This window comes from Quercus lobata, chromosome 3, assembly GCF_001633185.2.
Source record: "Quercus lobata isolate SW786 chromosome 3, ValleyOak3.0 Primary Assembly, whole genome shotgun sequence".
In the NCBI taxonomy this organism is placed as follows: domain Eukaryota; kingdom Viridiplantae; phylum Streptophyta; class Magnoliopsida; order Fagales; family Fagaceae; genus Quercus; species Quercus lobata.
This window is the reverse complement of record NC_044906.1, coordinates 73,566,402-73,585,726: the sequence shown is the minus strand read 5'-3', so window position 1 is coordinate 73,585,726 and position 19,325 is coordinate 73,566,402.

The window sequence follows — 19,325 nt, the reverse complement described above, 5'->3', positions numbered from 1 at the left end:
TTGGTTTTTTTGTTTCTTTTTCTATTGAATGTCTTTCTTTTTTTCGTTGTAGTTTGAGATGCTTTTGTAAGTAGATTTGTTTCAGTCGTTAAATATTAACAATCAAATGACAAGCAACCAATTTCAAGAAGACAAAAAATTTTAAGAGTAAAAGTCCCTTAAGTTATTCAAATGAGTAAAGAATGGTTTCATGGAGGATATTTCATGGTGGGAATTCGGCTTAGTCAATGCTCGAACCACTAAGTCCGTAGTGTTCTTCACCATTCTATAACAACAAAAAGGCAAACCATCATTACAAAATGACATAAGTATATGTCCAACTTAATCAACAAACCTTAAAATTTAGTCTTATAGAAATCTTGATTTCTTTATTATATATATTGATAAGCGAATAATGGAGGAGGGAAATGCAAGTCAATCCTCAAATTTATTATGAAATATATTTATAGTTATCCTATATAAATATGTCAACATGAGTCCTAAATAGTCATTTCAATTAACAAAAACTCAAATAAGTTTTCTTCTAGGACACAACTTTTGTCACAACTCTGATTTGACCAATTGTGAGTAGTTGTCTATCAGTTTACATAAATCAACCACTTTTTATCCACCACTCATAGGTTGTCATATCAAAATTGTAGCAAATGTTGTAACATAAAAAGTAGGAATAAGACACACTAATCGCACACCCAATTTTACTACTTGCTAACTTGTGCGACTATTGGTGGTAGACACTTTTTGTGATATGGACCTACTACATTTTGTCAACCACTTATATTCGCACAAATTACTAAACTATAAATTTGGGTGTGGAAATAATTGTATCCTTAGTATTGCTTTAAAAGTTAAGGGATAAAAGTTGTGTGCTCATCTTAGATATATACCAAACTTTCCATAATTTGCTTAAAACTCTTCGAATATAATAATAATTGACCTTAAGATTCACATTTTGATACTGGTCTACAAAGATTCTTACGGTGCGTGCAAATCTGTAATGGGCATGGGTTTCAACGGTTCAACCACGCATAAAATTCATAACTCACTAGCCCCAAAAAAATATATATATAATTGTGGAGATGTAATTTTGTTGTTACGGGTACTGCTTTATTTTTCATTTAATGAAGATGACAATTTTATTGAGATTGACAGGGTGATAGAAAAAAAAAGGGTAAACTACATATTTGATCCTTATCATTTAGGTCAAATGTCAATTTGATCTCTAACTTTTTAAATGTGTTAATTGGGTCCTTAACCTTTTGATATTGTGTTAAAATGGTTCCTGCCATTAAGTGATGTATGGAAAATAGTGTCCTGACTAACTAACAAAATAAAATATAAATTTATTGCCACTTGGACTACTACTTGTCCTAAACTAAATAATAATAAATAAATAAATAAAACTTCAATCTCATTAATTTTTTCTTTTTGCACTTTCTCATCTTCTTAGTAAACATTTCTTGGAAACAAACATATAAAAAAAATTTAAAAACCCAAACTCAAACCCAGATTCTCTTCGGTCTTCACCACTTCCCTCAAATCCAAAACCCATTCTCTTTACTCCCCACAATTGCACTCATAGACCCACACAGCCACACTCCTTCACTGACTCAACCCACCCACTCACATCTCCCTCTCTCTCTACCTAGACTTTCCATCCTCCACCATTCACCATCCACACCGGTCCACTCTCTCACCATCCATGGCCCTCAATCCCACACGCCCATCTTCTTCACTCTCTCCCCCAAAGAAGGCCCAATCAAAGGTCGCCACATCAGCGTCCACATCATTATCATTTTTTTTTCCAATTTTCCTATAATTTTTTTTAACATTTACTCATTTTTTAAATATTTACACTTGCACTAACCTTTCTTTATCCCTTACCTTTGCATCTCCCCACTACCCTCTACCTCACCTTTTTATCTCCCCACTACCCTCTACTTTAATATCACTCTTCATCTTTTCCTTCATCTTCCTTTTTTTTTTTTTTTTGTCATTTCTTATTCACACCCTCTTACTATAAATTTGTCATTCTCTCTTCCATTCTTTACATACTTTTCCCTCACAAAAAAAAAAAAAAAAAAAAAAAATTTCTCTCTCTCTCTCTCTCTCTCTCAATTTTTTGGTGGATTTTTTATTTTTCTTGCATCTCTACTTTAAGTTGATGAATTGTTGTGTTCTTTAGAACTTTATATTGAATTGATGCGATTTAGTTTTGTTATTTAAGTTTTTTTTTTTCTCTTTTTAATTGTTAATTTTTATACATGTATTTTTCTTTAAATTCTTAGTTTGGGCTTTGGATTCACCTATTTAGTTGTTCTACATATGTTATTTTTGTACAACATTACATTTGTTCTATGAAGTTCCTTTCGGACTTGATATGTTATCTTTTTTTCTTCTTTTTTCTCTCTTCATGTGCGGAGATTGACTTCTAACAAAAACTATTCTATTTATATATTTAAAAATCTATTTCTTCTTAATTCCAACAGTTTAAATTTTGTATGGGCCATAAGGAACAAAGGGGTCCATAATGCATTCATGTTCTCCTCATATTGTGATAAATCTGAGTAGTTAAATAGTATTGTTGTTTAATTTATCACTACTACATATTTTTTCCTGAAAGCTACATACCATTAATCGTAACACCAAATGGATATTTCAAAGTTCATTTGCATGATTACTTTGCTGTGTGGTGAGTTAAAACATTGTTGAGTAATGATGGACGTTAGATTGTATGTGTAGCTTCTTGATTTGCAAAGGGTAAGTACTTATTTATGCTAAGTTTTTGTTATTGGTATTCTTTAGAGCTATAATGGTTGATAGGTCTAATGAGGCCCCATTAATTTATGCGAGGCTTAAATCTCACCCAGATGACAAGCAATAAAACAAGACAATTCATGTTCAGCTTTCAAGTTTATTATTTTTATAATAAAAAAAAATAATGTTTAGCATTCTGGTAACCACAAATTCGTTTTGTTAACTTAACATCATAACGTAACTTTAATTTAGTTATATGGATAGGCTTTATCATATTTCATGTTGCTATATATATATTCAAGTTAACATCAACAACACTACTACAATTAACCATTTAAATTCAGCCATATCCTCCATAGCATTAAATTATTAATATTTTCTCTCATTTTTTTTATTTTTAAAAATTAAACATATAATGTTTTAATTAAATACAAATAAATAAAAATTTCCTTATAAAATTGTACCCATTTTTTTTAACATTTACACTTTTTCCAACATTTCTCATTCCTTTCACAATTTATCTATCCACTACCCTCTATCTTAATATCACTCTTTATCTTTCCCTTTATATTCATTTATTTTGTTTCTTCTTCTTCTTATCCTCCTATTATAAATTTTTCATTATCTTTTCTATCCTATATTTCTATATATAATTTTCCCTTACAAAAAAAATGTTATTTCTCTCAATTTTTTGGTGGATTTTTTTTTCTTGCATCTCTGCTTTAGGTTATTAATTTTTTGTATTTTTAAGAACTTTAATTTGAGTTGATGCAATTTAGTTTTGTGTTTTAAGTTTTATTTATTTATTATTTTTTGTATTTTATATGATAAAATTATCTGTGGGGCCAGAGAATTTATGTCCCAGCCCATTTTCCATTAGGACCCAAGGCCCGTGCCGAGGAGAGTAGTTGCCGAGGACAAGTAATGAAAGACCAAATAGCCTAGAGATGCAGCCGAGGATGACCCTGTCCTCGGCATCCCAAGGCTTAAAAGGGAAGAACGACATGTCATCAAAGGTAGCCTCCCAAGCGCTCCCAGAGGAAAAGGCGAGTAGAATGGGACTCGCATAGGGATACGGAGTTGGAATGGTTCAAGGAAAAGACGTCACCTCCGCATTGAATGCGCCAACAAACGTCCAAGCCATATTGATGGGAAAAGACTCCTGAACAGTGTAGCTTCGGTTGTTACAACTAACAGAAAGTAGGGGGAGGCGGCTGATGGGACAGGTACTTGAGTAGTTACCTACCTGATCAACAGATGGAAGGTCAAGATCAACAAAAAAAAGGCTATATAATGTAAAGGCTTATGTGCCAAAAGGGGAGGCCAAAAAAAGGAGGGTACCCAAAAAAGGGAAAGAAAGAATAAGAACATTAAGCTCCATGGACAAGATCCACGGACAACCTTAGCTCACTTCTATGCGTCCACCATGAGCACCATGACCAACCACCGTCCGGTGACTAAGGCCTAGCCTTTCAGCCCACGCTGTACAAATTATATTGTTTGGGCCCTTAACGTACGGGCCCAATACCATTTTGGGGTCATTACAAATTGTGTCCCTACAATTGGCGCCATCTATGGGAAAGGCTTGTACGTTGGCATAGGCGGTGGATCGAGAAAGTCCCTCCATCACTTCTAGCAGCCCGTTGTTATTGCCCTAAAATAAAGTTCCATTAGGGGCTACGCTTCGAAGCGTCAGTGGTGCGGACAGCTCTAGGAGCTTCCAACGTCAGTTCAACGCCCCGCACCTTGGCCGAGGGGCTAATCCCCCGAACTTAAAGAAAATCCAAGTTTTGGACAGAATCCAGGCATTGCATGGTTCTCGGACTCAAACCTATGGGGAAACCAACTACTTAAAGAAAACCTAAGTTTTGGACAGATTCAAGGTATTGCATGGTCCTCGGACTCAAACCTATGGGGAAACCAACTACTTAAAGAAGATTCTAAGTTTTGGACAAAACCAAGGTATTGCATGGTCCTCGAACTCAAACCTATGGGGAAACCAACTACTTAAAGAAAAATCCAAGTTTTGGACAGAACCAAGGTATTGCGTGGTCCTTGGACTCAAAACCTATGGGGAAACCAACTACATAAAGAAAATCCAAGTTTTGGACAGAACCAAGGTATTGCATGGTCCTCGGACTCAAACCTATGGGGAAACCAACTACTTAAAGAAAACCTAAGTTTTGGACAGAACCAAGGTATTGCATGGTCCTCGGACTCAAACCTATGGGGAAACCAACTACTTAAAGAAGATCTAAGTTTTGGACAGAACCAAGGTATTGCATGGTCCTCGGACTCAAACCTATGGGGAAACCAACTACTTAAAGAAAAATCCAAGTTTTGGACAGAACCAAGGTATTGCATGGTCCTCGGACTCAAACCTATGGGGAAACCAACTACTTAAAGAAATTCTAAGTTTTGGACAGAACCAAGGTATTGCATGGTCCTCGGACTCAAACCTATGGGGAAACCAACTACTTAAAGAAAAATCCAAGTTTTGGACAGAACCAAGGTATTGCATGGTCCTCGGACTCAAACCTATGGGGAAACCAACTACTTAAAGAAAATCCAAGTTTTGGAAGTATTTGGACGGAGGGGAAACCAACTACTTAAAGGTATTGCATGGTCCTCGGACTCAAATCTATGGGGAAACCAACTACTTAAAGAAGATTCTAAGTTTTGGACAAAACCAAGGTATTGCATGTCCTCGGACTCAAAACCTATGGGGAAACCAACTACTTAAAGAAAACCTAAGTTTTGGACAGAACCAAGGTATTGCATGGTCCTCGGACTCAAACCTATAGGGAAACCAACTACTTAAAGAAGATTCTGAGTTTTGGACAGAACCAAGGTATTGCATGGTCCTCGGACTCAAACCTATGGGGAAACCAACTACTTAAAGAAAATTCCAAGTTTTGGACAGAACCAAGGTATTGCGTGGTCCTTGGACTCAAACCTATGGGGAAACCAACTACTTAAAGAAAATCCAAGTTTTGGACAGAACCAAGGTATTGCGTGGTCCTTGGACTCAAACCTATGGGGAAACCAACTACTTAAAGAAAATCCAAGTTTTGGACAGAACCAAGGTATTGCATGGTCCTCGACTCAAACCTATGGGAAAACCAACTACTTAAAGAAGATTCTAAGTTTTGGACAGAACCAAGGTATTGCATGGTCCTCGAACTCAAATCTATGGGGAAACCAACTACTTAAAAAAAAATCCAAGTTTTAGACAGAACCAAGGTATTGCGTGGTCCCTGGACTTAAACCTATGGGGAAACCAACTACTTCAAGAAAATCCAAGTTTTGGATAGAACCAAGGTATTGCATGGTCCTCGGACTCAAACCTATGGGGAAACCAACTACTTAAAGAAAACCCAAGTTTTGGACAGAACCAAGGTATTGCATGGTCCTCAGACTCAAACCTATGGGGAAACCAAATACTTAAAGAAAACCTAAGTTTTGGACAGAATCAAGGTATTGCATGGTCCTCGGACTCAAACTATGGGGAAACCAACTACTTAAAGAAAAATCCAAATTTTGGACAGAACCAAGGTATTGCGTGGTCCTCGGACTCAAATCTATGGGGAAACCAACTACTTAAAGAAAATCCAAGTTTTGGACAGAACCAAGGTATTGCATGGTCCTCAGACTCAAACCTATGGGAAAACCAACTACTTAAAGAAGATTCTAAGTTTTGGACAGAACCAAGGTATTGCATGGTCCTCGAACTCAAATCTATGGGGAAACCAACTACTTAAAAAAAAATCCAAGTTTTAGACAGAACCAAGGTATTGCGTGGTCCCTGGACTTAAACCTATGGGGAAACCAACTACTTCAAGAAAATCCAAGTTTTGGATAGAACCAAGGTATTGCATGGTCCTCGGACTCAAACCTATGGGGAAACCAACTACTTAAAGAAAACCCAAGTTTTGGACAGAACCAAGGTATTGCATGGTCCTCAGACTCAAACCTATGGGGAAACCAAATACTTAAAGAAAACCTAAGTTTTGGACAGAATCAAGGTATTGCATGGTCCTCGGACTCAAACTATGGGGAAACCAACTACTTAAAGAAAAATCCAAATTTTGGACAGAACCAAGGTATTGCGTGGTCCTCGGACTCAAATCTATGGGGAAACCAACTACTTAAAGAAAATCCAAGTTTTGGACAGAACCAAGGTATTGCATGGTCCACAGACTCAAACCTATGGGGAAACCAACTACTTAAAGAAAATCCAAGTTTTGGACAGAACCAAGGTATTGCATGGTCCTCGGACTCAAACCTATGAGAAAACCAACTACTTAAAGAAAAATCTAAGTTTTGGACAGAACCAAGGTATTGCATGGTCCTCGGACTCAAATCTATTGGGAAACCAATTACTTAAAGAAAACCTAAGTTTTGGACAGAATTAAGGTATTGCATGGTCCTCGGACTCAAACCTATGTGGAAACCAACTACTTAAAGAAGATTCTAAGTTTTGGACAAAACCAAGGTATTGCATGGTTCTCGGACTCAAACCTATGGGGAAACCAACTACTTAAAGAAAACCTAAGTTTTGGACAGAACCAAGGTATTGCAAGGTCCTCGAACTCAAACCTATAGGGAAACCAACTACTTAAAGAAGATTCTAAGTTTTGGACAGAACTAAGGTATTGCATGGTCCTCGGACTCAAACCTATGGGGAAACCAACTACTTAAAGAAAAATCCAAGTTTTGGACAGAACCAAGGTATTGCGTGGTCCTTGGACTCAACCTATGGGAAACAACTACTTAAAGAAAATCCAGTTTTGGACAGAACCAAGTATTGCATGGTCCTCAGACTCAAACCTATGGGAAAACCAACTACTTAAAGAAGATTCTAAGTTTTGGACAGAACCAAGGTATTGCATGGTCCTCGAACTCAAACCTATGGGGAAACCAACTACTTAAAGAAAAATCCAAGTTTTGGACAGAACCAAGGTATTGCGTGGTCCTTGGACTTAAACCTATGGGGAAACCAACTACTTAAAGAAAATCCAAGTTTTAGATAGAACCAAGGTATTGCAAGGTCCTTGAACTCAAACCTATGGGGAAACCAACTACTTAAAGAAAACCTAAGTTTTGGACAGAATCAAGGTATTGCATGGTCCTCGGACTCAAACTATGGGGAAACCAACTACTTAAAAAAAATCCAAATTTTGGACAGAACCAAGGTATTGCGTGGTCCTCGGACTCAAATCTATGGGGAAACCAACTACTTAAAGAAAATCCAAGTTTTGGACAGAACCAAGGTAGGTATTGCATGGTCCTCGGACTCAAACCTATGGGGAAACCAACTACTTAAAGAAAACCTAAGTTTTGGACAGAACCAAGGTATTGCATGGTCCTCGGACTCAAACCTATGGGGAAACCAACTACTTAAAGAAAAATCCAAGTTTTGGACAGAACCAAGGTATTGCATGTTCCTCGGACTCAAACCTATGGGGAAACCAACTACTTAAAGAAAAATCCAAGTTTTGGACAGAACCAAGGTATTGCATGGTTCTCGGACTCAAACCTATGGGGAAACCAACTACTTAAAGAAATTCTAAGTTTTGGACAGAACCAAGGTATTGCATGGTCCTCGGACTCAAACCTATGGGGAAACCAACTACTTAAAGAAAACCTAAGTTTTGGACAGAACCAAGGTATTGCATGGTCCTCGGACTCAAACCTATGGGAAAACCAACTACTTAAAGAAGATTCTAAGTTTTGGACAGAACCAAGGTATTGCATGGTCCTCGAACTCAAACCTATGGGGAAACCAACTACTTAAAGAAGATTCTAAGTTTTGGACAGAACCAAGGTATTGCGTGGTCCTTGGACTTAAACCTATGGGGAAACCAACTACTCAAAGAAAATCCAAGTTTTGGATAGAATCAAGGTATTGCATGGTCCTCGGACTCAAACCTATGGGGAAACCAACTACTTAAAGAAAACCTAAGTTTTGGACAGAACCAAGGTATTGCATGGTCCTCGGACTCAAACCTATGGGGAAACCAACTACTTAAAGAAAACCTAAGTTTTGGACAGAATCAAGGTATTGCATGGTCCTCGGACTCAAACTATGGGGAAACCAACTACTTAAAGAAAAATCCAAATTTTGGACAGAACCAAGGTATTGCGTGGTCCTCGGACTCAAACCTATGGGGAAACCAACTACTTAAAGAAAATCCAAGTTTTGGACAGAACCAAGGTATTGCATGGTCCTCGGACTCAAACCTATGGGGAAACCAACTACTTAAAGAAAACCTACGTTTTGGACAGAACCAAGGTATTGCATGGTCCTCGGACTCAAACCTATGGGGAAACCAACTACTTAAAGAAGATTCTAAGTTTTCGACAGAACCAAGGTATTGCATGGTCCTCGGACTCAAACCTATGGGGAAACCAACTACTTAAAGAAAAATCCAAGTTTTGGACAGAACCAAGGTATTGCGTGGTCCTCGGACTCAAACCTATGGGGAAACCAACTACTTAAAGAAAATCCAAGTTTTGGACAGAACCAAGGTATTGCATGGTCCAAATCTATGGGGAAACCAACTACTTAAAGAAGATTCTAAGTTTTGGACAAAACCAAGGTATTGCATGGTCCTCGGACTCAAACCTATGGGGAAACCAACTACTTAAAGAAAAATCCAAGTTTTGGACAGAACCAAGGTATTGCATGGTCCTCGGACTCAAACCTATGGGGAAACCAACTACTTAAAGAAAAATCCAAGTTTTGGACAGAACCAAGGTATTGCATGGTCCTCGGACTCAAACCTATGGGGAAACCAACTACTTAAAGAAAACCTAAGTTTTGGACAGAATCAAGGTATTGCATGGTCCTCGGACTCAAATCTATGGGGAAACCAACTACTTAAAGAAGATTCTAAGTTTTGGACAAAACCAAGGTATTGCATGGTCCTCGGACTCAAACCTATGGGGAAACCAACTACTTAAAGAAAACCTAAGTTTTGGACAGAACCAAGGTATTGCATGGTCCTCGGACTCAAACCTATGGGAAAACCAACTACTTAAAGAAGATTCTAAGTTTTGGACAGAACCAAGGTATTGCATGGTCCTCGAACTCAAACCTATGGGGAAACCAACTACTTAAAGAAATTCTAAGTTTTGGACAGAACCAAGGTATTGCGTGGTCCTTGGACTCAAACCTATGGGGAAACCAACTACTTAAAGAAAATCCAAGTTTTGGATAGAATCAAGGTATTGCATGGTCCTCGGACTCAAACCTATGGGGAAACCAACTACTTAAAGAAAACCAAGTTTTGGACAGAACCAAGGTATTGCATGGTCCTCGGACTCAAACCTATGGGAAAACCAACTACTTAAAGAAGATTCTAAGTTTTGGACAGAACCAAGGTATTGCATGGTCCTCGGACTCAAACCTATGGGGAAACCAACTACTTAAAGAAAAATCCAAGTTTTGGACAGAACCAAGGTATTGCGTGGTCCTTGGACTTAAACCTATGGGGAAACCAACTACTTAAAGAAAATCCAAGTTTTGGATAGAATCAAGGTATTGCAAGGTCCTCGGACTCAAACCTATGGGGAAACCAACTACTTAAAGAAAACCTAAGTTTTGGACAGAACCAAGGTATTGCTGGTCCTCGCTCAAACCTATGGGGAAACCAACTCTTAAAGAACCAAGTTTTGGACAGACCAAGGTAATTGCATGGTCCTCGGACTAACTATGGGGAAACCAACTATTAAAGAGTAAGTTTTGGACAGAACCAAGGTATTGCGTGGTCCTCGGACTCAAACCTATGGGGAAACCAACTACTTAAAGAAAAATCAAGTTTTGGACAGAACAAGTTTGCATGGTCCTCGACTCAAACCTATGGGGAAACCAACTACTTAAAGAAAAATCCAAGTTTTGGACAGAACCAAGGTATTGCATGGTCCTCGAACTCAAACCTATGGGGAAACCAACTACTTAAAGAAAAATCAAAGTTTTGGACAGAACCAAGGTATTGCGTGGTCCTCGGACTCAAACCTATGGGGAAACCAACTACTTAAAGAAAATCCAAGTTTTGGACAGAACCAAGGTATTGCATGGTCCTCGGACTCAAACCTATGGGGAAACCAACTACTTAAAGAAAACCTAAGTTTTGGACAGAACCAAGGTATTGCATGGTCCTCGGACTCAAACCTATGGGGAAACCAACTACTTAAAGAAGATTCTAAGTTTTGACAGAACCAAGGTATTGCATGGTCCTCGGACTCAAACCTATGGGGAAACCAACTACTTAAAGAAAAATCCAAGTTTTGGACAGAACCAAGGTATTGCGTGGTCCTCGGACTCAAACCTATGGGGAAACCAACTACTTAAAGAAAATCCAAGTTTTGGACAGAACCAAGGTATTGCATGGTCCAAATCTATGGGGAAACCAACTACTTAAAGAAGATTCTAAGTTTTGGACAAAACCAAGGTATTGCATGGTCCTCGGACTCAAACCTATGGGAAACCAACTACTTAAAGAAAAATCCAAGTTTTGGACAGAACCAAGGTATTGCAAGGTCCTCGGACTCAAACCTATGGGGAAACCAACTACTTAAAGAAAAATCCAAGTTTTGGACAGAACCAAGGTATTGCATGGTCCTCGGACTCAAACCTATGGGGAAACCAACTACTTAAAGAAAACCTAAGTTTTGGACAGAATCAAGGTATTGCATGGTCCTCGGACTCAAATCTATGGGAAAACCAACTACTTAAAGAAGATTCTAAGTTTTGGACAGAACCAAGGTATTGCATGGTCCTCGAACTCAAACCTATGGGGAAACCAACTACTTAAAGAAAATCATGTTTTGGACAGAACCAAGGTATTGCGTGGTCCTTGGACTTAAACCTATGGGGAAACCAACTACTTAAAGAAAATCCAAGTTTTGGATAGAACAAGGTATTGCATGGTCCTCGGACTCAAACCTATGGGGAAACCAACTACTTAAAGAAAACCTAAGTTTTGGACAGAACCAAGGTATTGCATGGTCCTCGGACTCAAACCTATAGGGAAACCAACTACTTAAAGAAGATTCTAAGTTTTGGACAGAACCAAGGTATTGCATGGTCCTCGGACTCAAACCTATGGGGAAACCAACTACTTAAAGAAAAATCCAAGTTTTGGACAGAACCAAGGTATTGCGTGGTCCTTGGACTCAAACCTATGGGGAAACCAACTACTTAAAGAAAATCCAAGTTTTGGACAGAACCAAGGTATTGCATGGTCCTCGGACTCAAACCTATGGGAAACCAACTACTTAAAGAAGATTCTAAGTTTTGGACAGAACCAAGGTATTGCATGGTCCTCGGACTCAAACCTATGGGGAAACCAACTACTTAAAGAAAAATCCAAGTTTTGGACAGAACCAAGGTATTGCGTGGTCCTTGGACTCAAACCTATGGGGAAACCAACTACTTAAAGAAAATCCAAGTTTTGGACAGAACCAAGGTATTGCATGGTCCTCGGACTCAAACCTATGGGAAAACCAACTACTTAAAGAAGATTCTAAGTTTTGGAAAGAACCAAGGTATTGCATGGTCCTCGAACTCAAACCTATGGGGAAACCAACTACTTAAAGAAAAATCCAAGTTTTGGACAGAACCAAGGTATTGCGTGGTCCTTGGACTTAAACCTATGGGGAAACCAACTACTTAAAGAAAATCCAAGTTTTGGATAGAATCAAGGTATTGCATGGTCCTCGGACTCAAACCTATGGGGAAACCAACTACTTAAAGAAAACCTAAGTTTTGGACAGAACCAAGGTATTGCATGGTCCTCGGACAGAACTAAGGTATTGAAACCTCGGACTCAAACCTATGGGGAAACCAACTACTTAAAGAAGATTCTAAGTTTTGGACAGAACCAAGAATTGCATGGTCCTCGGACTCAAACCTATGGGGAAACCAACTACTTAAAGAAAAATCCAAGTTTTGGACAGAACCAAGGTATTGCGTGGTCCTCGGACTCAAACTATGGGGAAACCAACTACTTAAAGAAAATCCAAGTTTTGGACAGAACCAAGGTATTGCATGGTCCTCGAAAACCTATGAAACCAACTACTTAAAGAAAATCCAAGTTTTGGACAGAACCAAGGTATTGCATGGTCCTCGGACTCAAACCTATGAGGAAAACCAACTACTTAAAGAAAAATCTAAGTTTTGGACAGAACCAAGGTATTGCATGGTCCTCGAACTCAAATATATTGGGAAACCAATTACTTAAAGAAAAAGTTTTGGACAGAACCAAGGTATTGCATGGTTCGGACTCAACCTATGGGGAAACCAACTACTTAAAGAATCTAAGTTTTGGACAGAACCAAGGTATTGCATGGTCCTCGGACTCAAACCTATGGGGAAACCAACTACTTAAAGAAAACCTAAGTTTTGGACAGAACCAAGGTATTGCATGGTCCTCGGACTCAAACCTATGGGAAACCAACTACTTAAAGAAGATTCTAAGTTTTGGACAGAACCAAGGTATTGCATGGTCCTCGGACTCAAACCTATGGGGAAACCAACTACTTAAAGAAAATTCCAAGTTTTGGACAGAACCAAGGTATTGCGTGGTCCTTGGACTCAAACCTATGGGGAAACCAACTACTTAAAGAAAATCCAAGTTTTGGACAGAACCAAGGTATTGCATGGTCCTCGGACTCAAACCTATGGGGAAACCAACTACTTAAAGAAAACCTAAGTTTTGGACAGAACCAAGGTATTGCATGGTCCTCGGACTCAAACCTATGGGGAAACCAACTACTTAAAGAAAAATCCTAAGTTTTGGACAGAACAAAGTATTGCATGGTCCTCGGACTCAAATCTATGGGGAAACCAACTACTTAAAGAAAATCCAAGTTTTGGACAGAACCAAGGTATTGCATGGTCCTCAGACTCAAACCTATGGGGAAACCAACTACTTAAAGAAAAATCTAAGTCTTGGACAGAACCAAGGTATTGCATGGTCCTCTGACTCAAACCTATGGGGAAACCAACTACTTAAAGAAAACCTAAGTTTTTGACAGAACCAATGTATTGCATGGTCTTAGGACTCAAACCTATGGGGAAACCAACTATTTAAAGAAGATTCTAAGTTTTGGACAGAACCAAGGTATTGCATGGTCCTCGGACTCAAATCTATTGGGAAACCAATTACTTAAAGAAAACCTAAGTTTTGGACAGAATTAAGGTATTGCATGGTCCTCGGACTCAAACCTATGGTGAAACCAACTACTTAAAGAAGATTCTAAGTTTTGGACAGAACTAAGGTATTGCATGGTCCTCGGACTCAAACCTATGAGGAAACCAACTATTTAAAGAAAAATCCAAGTTTTGGACAGAACCAAGGTATTGCGTGGTTCTCGGACTCAAACCTATGGGGAAACCAACTACTCAAACCTAAGTACCAGGCTCGGCCTAACAACACACTCGGCACCTCGGATGATACCTTTGGCTCCCCAGAAGTATGGTCAGATACAAGTTCAATGCCCCATGGGCATGGGTAAGTTAGAACTCCGAGATGTAATCCCAAATAAATCATATGTACAACCATTCATACATGTTAAAATAAGTAGTTCAAAAACTATGAGATTCGCAACAATAGTAAATATCGGCAAGGGCAACGAACATGTAATTTAAAAGAAAAAGGAAGAAAAAGAATTTCATATAAACGGTCAAAGAGTATAACTGCAAGCAAACTCTAAAGTCCTCAAAACAAAAGCAAAACTAGTTAACAGTTAAACTAGAAACAACTAAAAAAGTTGTTCAGGGCCTCTACTTCTTCGATCTCGTTTTGGCCACATCCTAGGAAGGCCGAGCAGGATTAGCTTCGGGGCCCTGGGAGACATCCCCTTCTGGGGAAGGCTGAGCGGGATCAGTTTCGGTGCTCTTGGAGACATCAGTAAGGGGAATGGCCTGTAGGGGCTGAACAAAGATTGCTGGCTCCTCGACACCAGAGGTCTGAGCACTGACCATAGGCTCAGCACCCTCTTTAGGCATCTCGGGATTTAGACCTTCAGGCGCTTCTGTCGCGTCATGAGGCTCTCCTCCTTCAGTCGACTCGCTAGGAGTGACGATGATCTGAGCAGCTTCTAACTGAGTAGCCTCAGCTTCCTGTGAAGCGCTTGTAGCCTCGGAGCTGGCGGAGGTGGTCTCATGGATGGTTGGAGGATAAAATACGCTCTCCGCCTTCCACAAGTCGAACGAAGCTTCCACCCCAGCTCGTTTGAGGGCCTCTTCCCAAACCTAGGAGCAGTATAACCTGCATACTCCAGGGATTTAAGCTTTAAGGGAGGCCTGGGTTTCAGCCACCCCCGCCTCGTAACCCTCCTCCTCGGCCTTGTCCTTAGCAACTTTGGCCTCAGTTCTGGCAAACTCAGCCTCCTGCTTGGCCCTCATGGCTTCGTTCTTGGCAAATTCCGCCACGCCCTTAGCATTGTCTGCCTCGATCAGTTTTTTCTTTAGATCACCGATCTGCTCCTTAGCAATCTGCAATTGCTCCTCAACAGTGAGTAGGCGCTTTGTCTGTTCCTCGGCCTGTTTTTGGGCGCCAGTCAAACCTGCTGCGGCATTATCCCTAGCTCAGGTAGCCTCTTTTAATTCCTCCCTGGCTTTCGCGAGGTCAGTCTCGGAAGTTTTAAGGGTCCGCGCAGCATCTATTCGTTTACCGCGCTCAAGCTCGGCGGTCTTGCTCTGTCCCTTAACTTCTTCCTCCATCCTATAGGTAGCCTGGATTGCCTGTTAATTGAAACAAACACATTATGAACGAGAATCTAGGAGCAAGAACCGACGGAATTATAAAGTTTAGGAGTCTTACCATACCCAGGTACCTCTTTGCGCTGAGGAAAACCTCCTGCATCCTCATATTCTTCAACTCTTCCATATCAGTAGGAAGCAGCATGGTTCTCCCTAACGCATCGGCCACATAACCGCCATCGCCGTCTCAGAGGTTCCTTATGGACGCATTTTCCAGCAATGGCTCCCCGTGGAGCATTGAGGCGGGAAGCCAAGCACTCGGCACGGATTGGGCTTCAATCCCTTTCCCCTTTCTTTGGTGCCCAATCTTTAACTGTTTTTGGGCTCACGGAGCTTCATCCCTCTCCTGAGAGGATTGGGATTTTCTCCCATCCATGGGTTCCTTACCCTTGGGACTCCTTTTTCTCTTTAAGTCAGCGGGCTCCAGTCGAGGAGGCAGAGCTGATTGAGGAGAAGCAGGAAGTTTGGGACGAGGAGATTGTGGCTGTGACTTAGTAGATGAGGACCTAGTCTGGATAGGCTGGGGCTGAGGTGGGGGAGTTGGAGCACTGGATTGCGGTTTTCCCTGTGTACCCTTCCCCGGCTGACCCTCAATGAGTCCCTCCTCGGACATATCCAAATCACCTTCGTCCTCCGCTGCCTGACGAAACGGGGAGGAGTCCACCAATGGGATGCCCTCGAGGACAGGAGATCCTTCGGAGATCAAAAACCCTTGTTCGACTACGGTGATTTTTGGAAGCCGAGGATTGTTAGCACTGATCACGTGCTTCGAGTCGGCAAATGACTTCTAGATGGGATCGTATCCTAAGATTTTGTGAGCGGCTCTGACTTGACCATCCTTATCATTTACAAAAACCGCCGCTTGAAGAACAGTCTCCAAATCAACCCGGTTAACCAGATGAAAGCGCCGGTGAAAGGCGTTTGGATCTGCAAAAAGAGGCATGTACATGGTTAGTAACTGAACCACACCAAATTGAAACGGCGCAAAGGATTGGCACTCTCCTACTCTCTATACCCCACCTGGTTCTCCCTCCACCATTGGGTAGGGAAGGCCATCATGCCATTCCCCAGATACGATAAGAAAGTCTTTGTTCAACCCCTTGTTGGAGTCGGGGAGGCACTGGATTAGCCGAACCCTATCGTCCCTCGTCTTCATGTAGTAGGATTTGCCCTTCAAATTTTGGAGATTGTAGCACCAATTTACGTCATGAAGGGTTAGTCTTAGCCCCATTTTTTCGTTTAAGGCATCCACACAACCCAGAATCCTAAACATATTTGCAGCGCACTGGGTGGGAGCTAATCGGAAATGCCTAAGGTAACTCCTCATTACCGGCCCCATGGGGATTCTCATACCCCCCTCTACGAAGGCGAGAATGGGAATTACCACCTCACCAGTCCTTTTCTGAAGATGCCACTCCCTCACCTTGCAGTGCCTCAGAGTTACGTTGGGGAGAATCCTATAATCGGTGATGAACTTTTCCATCGCCTCTTCAGTCTTAACCAATTTTCTCAATTTAATCATCTCCAAGAACTACTAAACAAACTCAGAGGATAACGGGAGAATGAGAAGAACAAGAGAAAAATAAATCCAGAAAAGAAAAAACACGAGTTAGTGAAAGCAGAGCACTTACAGAAAAGAGGAAAGGTGCCTCGGACAGGCTTTTTGTGCTGGAGATAGACTTGAATTTGGATGAAAGTTTGGATGAACCCAGGATATATGCGCTAGAACTCTTAAGTGCAAAAGTGAAGAGACAAATCAGTTCCAAAAATCATTTATACCTCCCATCGAAAGTAACTGCACGAATTTTCCCGCCCATAAAGGTAAGGAAATCTCCACCGTTAGATCACCATCGTGCCGTTGAACGTGGGAAGCACAGAGCCGCCCGCATTTAATGTAGACACGTTTCACCTTCCAAAGGCTCCAAGAACGTGTCTCGGGTAGACGAAGAGTCTCGAGAACCGATAGGTGACAAGGATTGACAAGCTTTGACAGAGGCCTGATGTCATCAAAACCCTCATATCCGTCCGAGGATCCGGACAGCAGGATTTTGAGGGGCTATTGTGGGGCCAGAGAATTTATGTCCTGGCCCACTTTCCATTAGGACCCAGGGCCCGTGCCGAGGAGAGTAGTTGCCGAGGACAAGTAATGAAAGACCAAATAGCCTAGAGATGCAACCGAGGATGACCCTGTCCTCGGCATCCCAAGGCTTAAAAGGGAAGAACGACATGTCATCAAAGGTAGCCTCCCAAGCGCTCCCAGAGGAAAAGGCGAGTAAAATGAGACTCGCATGGGGATACGGAGTGGGAATGGTTCAATGAAAAGACGTCATCTCCACATTGAATGCGCCAACAAACATCCAAGCCATATTGATGGGAAAAGACTCCTGAACAGTGTAGTTTCGGTTATTGCAACTAATAGAAAGTAGGAGGAGGCGGCTGATGGGACAGGTACTCGAGTAGTTACCTGCCTGATCAACAAATGGAAGGTCAGGATCAACCGAGAAGGGCTATATAATGTAAAGGCTTATGCGCCAAAAGGGGAGGCCAAAAAAAGGAGGGTACCCAAAAAAGGGAAAGGAAGAATAAGAACATTAAGCTCCATGGACAAGATCCACGGACAACCTTAGCTCACTTCTATGCGTCCACCATGAGCACCATGACCAACCACTGTCCGGTGACCAAGGCCTAGCCTTTCAGCCCACGCTCTACAAATTATATTGTTTGGGCCCTTAACGTACGAGCCCAACACCATTTTGGGATCGTTACAAATTGTGTCCCTACATTATCCAAATCATGTTATATAATAGAATAATATTATATTTTTTCTTTTTTCATTTTTGTTCTCTTTGATGTTAAATGTTATCCTATTACATTATAAAAAATATAATATTATTCTATTACATAGTATGATTTGAATAATTTTATCATATAAGAATTTTACATAAGTTACATAAACAATAGTAAAATAATAATAATAATAATAATAATAATAATAATAAATAACTCTAAAAAAAATTATCATGCGCAACGCGTGGATCTGCAACTAGTATTGTCATAAAAGTTACGGCATAAAAGTTATCCATAGCTTTTCTCCTCAAATAAATCACAAGGGGACATTTGATATTGTTATATTGAATCACAAGGGGACATTTGATATTGTTATATGCAATAGGAGATTCTTGGTCAGTGGCCCAAGGGTTGGGAACTTGAATCTTGAAACCCTTACCTATAGATACCAAGCTTCCATACAATTGGTTAAGACCCTTTGAATACAACAATAATGACCTCTCAACTTTGATCACATTTTGATACTAGTGTACAAAGTTTCTTACAGTGCATGCAAATCTGTAATTGGTGTGTGCTTCAACCACCCCCGAAATTTCTTAATTCAGCAGGAGTCACTTCCAATGGATTCATCCTTTGAACCTCAATTAATTACTATTGCGGTCATGCTGTAAAAGATAAGAATCTGAATTCCATCAGGGTGCTTCAGTTGATATGACCATAACTCCTGTTTCAGTTTTTTGTCAAGAGCATCAAGATTAATACTAATCAGATCATCAACTATATTCCTGCCTCTGATTCACATGCATTTAACTTGGGTGCAATCACGATTCACGACAATCACGGCAAGACCCTCCAATCTGTCTCAAAGTACCATCAGTTAACTAAATTACAGCCAACAATATGTTCGATGCTCATCATCAATTTGCTGATACAACTCATTCTTTTTTCTTCTCTTTTTATTGGTAAGTTATAGAGGCCCCAATAGTTTTTTAACCCATGACCTCACCCTTTA